General features: G+C 32.1%; 1 long non-coding RNA gene across 1 annotated transcript; it reads right to left on the reverse strand.

Annotated features, from left to right (window-relative positions):
• Positions 1-1,805: 1,805 nt before the first annotated feature.
• Positions 1,806-4,435, reverse strand: LOC147382607 (uncharacterized). Its single transcript, XR_015173988.1, has 2 exons — positions 4,221-4,435; positions 1,806-1,841 (listed from the first exon to the last, which is right to left on the reverse strand). It is a non-coding gene; the product is annotated as an uncharacterized LOC147382607 (long non-coding RNA).
• Between the last annotated feature and the right edge of the window lie 794 nt (positions 4,436-5,229).

Below are 5,229 nucleotides of genomic sequence, written 5' to 3' on the forward strand. Positions count from 1 at the left end.
TAGCTACCAAGACTTTGTTTATTTAAGTTTCAATTTTATTTATTTGACTAGTCATTTATTTGAAATATTCTATTTTTACAGGTATTTAGGATGACAAAGTTTTATGTCGTTTTTGTTGGGCGTAGATGTGGGATTTACACAACGTGGGAAGAATGCCATAAGTATACAAATGGATACAGGGGTAATTGTTTTAAAGCGTTTGGGACATTTAAAGAAGTCGAGAGGCATATATTGGTTTACAATCAACTTCACTATGGAAACCCAATTCTTGAAGAAAGTCAAGGGCAAGAGAAGAAGTCACAAATTCTTGAAGAAAGTCAAGGGCCAACAAAGAGATCGCATAACTACGAATGCCTGTTGCTTTACATAATTTTTCTTTTTACTATGTTTATAGTTGTGTTAATAATGTATAAATTGATTGAATAGAACTTTGTCCGTTGCTACTTCTATTTAAAATACTAATTGGTTAATTTTTTTTTTTAGATTTTTAGGCTCGTAAACGTTTGAGCGACCACTTACTATATTTTTGTTATATGTTTTTTAATTGGTTGATTTTGATAGTTTTAATTGATCAAGTAAGATAGATAAGAAAGTAAAACCCAATAGTTTTGAAGATTGTTTCAAAAGCTTTTGTTGTCAATTTGCATTCAATTGACTCTGGCTTAAGAAGAAAATATTCCTACTTGTGCAGAATGTGTCATTTCAGTTCATGAAGACATAGTTCACAAAGAATCCTGATAATCTCACACCAAGGGTTTCTGATGGGAAAAGTTGGCCTGCCTAGTTATTTTTCTATCAAGGCATCACTAAGATATATAATGGTTGGGCTGCATTTGTAAAGGAAAATAATGTTGCAGAGGGAGATGTTTTTGTCTTTGAGCTGATCACAAAAGAGGATGTTGCACTTCAAGTTTCCATTTTTTTGAGTTGTCAGAGATGTGGCATTTGACGTACAAAATACAATTCCCCACCAAAGAACTCCTTCTGTGTAGTCTATGCAGTTTGTGAAGCTTGTGTTAATATAAATTCATTAGAAAGCTTTCAACTAATTTTCCAAACTATTGAAGGAAGGTAAAGAAATTTTTTGAGACCAATCATTAGCTCTATTTAGAGTTGAAACAAAAACTGAACTAGATGGTGGATTTCCTCTTGTAAAAAATTTCTCAATTTCAAGAACATTTTTTTACAAACTGTCCAATTCTTAGGATGATGTTAGGTAAAAAAAGTCATCGTGTTGAAAAAACTTGAGTTGTAACAATTGGATAATTTATTTCCTTTTATAGGTAAAAAAAAAATATTATATTAAAGTATACAAGGGGGTCAAGGTGACCAATCCAAAAGAAATACAACTAGACTCCATGGTTACAACAGAGATAATACAAACCCACTCCCATCGGAAACTCTAAACAATAAGAGACTCAAAATAGAGAAAATAATATGCAGCACCACCTGTATTTGTTTTAAAAAATCCTCTTATCCCTCTTCTTACATATCTCCCAAATGATTGCAAACGGGGTAGGGCTCCATAATAATCTCTTAGATAAAGAGAATCCTACCCACCATTGTTATCCATTGCAGCTTAACAAACTTCATATAAGCAACAACAATAAGATACATTTCCAAAGAATTCTTCTATCAAACATTGGATCCAATTCCACTACGAAACCTTAGGTTTTCTTTTTGTGTGTGTTTCAACGTTCTATGGTGTTCATTATAATGAGAAATTATGAGCTATTGAAGGTCTCAACGTTGGTAAGGCTCGTGGAGTGTTAATACCATAAACTGGGTTTAAAACCCATTGAATCCTCCTTCACCTCTGCTGACCACTAATCGTTGCTTGCCTAGCAAACAAAAACAAAAAAGAAATGATTAAGCTTTGGAAATTGAATATCAACATCTTGTTAGCAGAGGAAGACATGGAACGCAAAATCTCTTCTACCCTACAAAAGGTGGTAGCATCTATATGTACAACACTATAGAAAGGTATGTGATTTAAAAGAGAACATTGACAGAAGTTCATTTGAAACAGTTCTTGTTGGAACAAAATTATACTCCCTAGTTACCGATGAATGAAGATTGTAGTTCAAAAAAAACCTAGCGATGGGTGGCATTACAGTCTCGGGTCTTTTATTCCAAAGTCACAAGAAATATCCTAATGCTGCAAAAGATACAATCAATATACCTAAATCTAGCATAGAGGAAAACAAATGCTAATAGGAACTTCTACAACCAATTTAGAATTTACTACAATACCAAGGAGTGCATAGTACAAATAATAATATGTTAATCTAACAATGTAAAATTTCTACTAGTGAATCACAAGAAAAAAAATGATTTGGTGGTCATCTATGTGATCTCTTTGGTTTCCAAATAAATAAAGAACAACCATGCATGTAGAATATGCACACTCTAAATCCTTAACACTAAAATGAAGCACAAATGAGGAACAATTCCAAAAAAGGAATGCAAGTACCAATTTCAGCATGCACACATGACACACACACACATGTTTATTTTTTTTTTTTGGCCTTTTTTTAGTAGTGGTACCTGTAGACACCCCATTTTTGTATATGCCTAATTCGATAATTCGTCACCCGGTTGTTATGGATTCCTAATGATGAGCATAAAGAACTCGAAGACTTATGAGTACTGCTTAATTTCTTCTTTTTCTAGTTTCTTTTCATCCCTCTACTCGTCACGACTCGATATAGTCGTTTATGCACGCTTAGGATCGATACATCTTACGTCCGACTTAGCAAGCACATACACATAGGTTCGCTACACAGTTCGATAACTTAGAGACCTCGCTACGCTAAGAAAATATGAATTTGAGACTTAGAAATAACTACACAGGGACTAAAAGAAATCTCAAGCTAAAATTCGTAAAAATCTATAAAAATCACAAAAATGACGAAAATACCCTTAATAAATTTTGGATCTCCATAAAATCTCAAAAATACCTCTATTGCACTTAGAATGTGATTTCGAGTCTAACAGGACCCAAATCGATGAAACCAGAGAAATTTGAGAAAAATCTGTAAAAATTATCAAAATGATAAAAATACCCCTCATAAATTTTGAACCTCAAAAAAATCTCAAAAGTACCTCCATTGCACTCAGAATGTGATTTCGATTCTAATGGGACCCAAATCGACGAAAACAGAGAAATTAAAAAAAAATCTGAAATAATAATAAAAATGACCAAAATGACCCTCAACATCCAACTCTAACATAGTGACCTTGATCCCTAGGAAAATAAAATTTATATAAAAAATTAAACTAAAATTTAACCAAGAAACCAATTTAAAATCTAAATCAAATTCAAATCGAAAATCAAATTGAAAATCTAATCCAAATTAAAAATCAACAAGTTAAAAAATCAAAATCCAATGAAAAAAAAATAATAATAATAAAAATGACTCGACCGATTAAAATTTCATCAAAATCAAAATTAAAAGTAATTGATCAATTAAAACTCAAATTAAAAATCACTCAATCAATTAAAATGTAGAAATAAAATCAAATCAACCAACAACCAATAATTAAATCAAAATCCAAATTAAATCGAACAATCGAAATTCAAAATTTAAAAACAAAATACAAATTCAAATTTAAATTAAACATCAAATTAAAATTTAAATCAAAATTAAAATTCAAATCCAAATAAAATATTTTATCAAAATAAATCAATTAGAATCAAATTATCGACCAATCACGACTCATTAGTGAGGGACAACCGTAGTACGAGTAACGTGGGATCTCTACCCCTCCTTTTTAAAAAAAAATTAAAAAAATTAAAGAAGAAAAAAATAAAATGTGGGCAAACCCACTTCTTCTTCTCCAACGTCCTCAACCCTCTCTCCCTCTTTCTTCCCCACTTCTTCCCTCATCTCTCCCCACTCTCCCTCTCTTACGTTTGAGGGGAGAACCACCACAAAAGAAGAGAGACACAACCATTAGAGGAGAGGAAAAAAAATATTTTTTGGTTGGCTACTAAAAAAAACAGCAACTCTTCTTGTCTTCACCATTGAAATTAGCCATACTTTCTCCTTCATTAACATCCTCAAAAATCAACAACTCTCTTCTTGTCTTCACCATTGAAATCAGCCATAAGTTTTACCTCCATTAACATATTCAAAAAACCTGCAACTATTTTTCTCTTCACCATTAAAATCAACCAATTTCTTCTCCATTAACTACCATAAAAAAAAACAACTTACCTTCATAGCAGCCACGTTCTCCACCCTCTCCATGTTCTGAATTCTCTCTACAAATCTCCCTCTCTTCTCCCAACATTTCGACTCCCTCTACAAAAACTTACTGCTATCCCACGTTTTAGAGAGAAGAAGAAAAGAGAAAAAAGAAAAAGAAAAAAGAGCTATGTCATCTCTTTGAGAATACATAGTAGTAATGGTCCTTATTTTGAGCACATTCCATCATTAAAATCAGCATTTCATTCTCATCTCCATTAGCTTGTAGCAGCCCCCATTCACCACACATTTTTTAACAACCATACCTTCATCAAGTTTTTTTATTAAAAAAAAAAACTCCTCTCCAACAGCCACATCATCATAACGTTCTCTACCATTAAACTTTGCTGCCCCCTTTCCTCTCTCTCCATTAAATCTACTATACTTGTCTCTCTTAGCCCCCATCTTCAACAACTTTTCACATCGGTCATCATCTCAACTTTATTTTACATTCTTTGGCGTTGCTCACTATTTCGAGGTTCTTTTATGAAGGAATCCACGCATCCGAAATTATTCGGCAAAAGTAATTTTTTTTTTAATAATTTTTTTATATTTTATTTTACTTTTATTTATTTATTTATTTATTTTTATTGTTTCTTGATTTCGTATGCATTTGAATTAATTTGTCGATTTTTGGGGCCTAGTGGCACTAATGGTAACCTTTAAGTTTTTGAAATATTAATGGATCGATTCGCCCATTTTTTTGTTAATAGATTGAATGAATTAACTCACATATATCAAGTTGGTGGACCGGCTCATTGAGTGTTCATATTATCGGATCATTCATCGATTTTTAATGTTATGGAGCCAACTCGCTAACATTGATATTGATCAACTTATTGATTTTTTGTACACGTAAAACTTAAAATCGATTTTCTCAATAAAAATTAACGAGTCAACTCACTGATTTTTGTGTGCGTTTGGAAGTTCCAAATCGAAATTTTCTATGAAATGGGCACGTGAGTCAACTCACTGATTT

The sequence above is a fragment of the Akebia trifoliata genome, chromosome 16, assembly GCF_017979445.1.
Source record: "Akebia trifoliata isolate Shusen 1 chromosome 16, ASM1797944v1, whole genome shotgun sequence".
Classification (NCBI taxonomy): Eukaryota; Viridiplantae; Streptophyta; class Magnoliopsida; order Ranunculales; family Lardizabalaceae; genus Akebia; species Akebia trifoliata.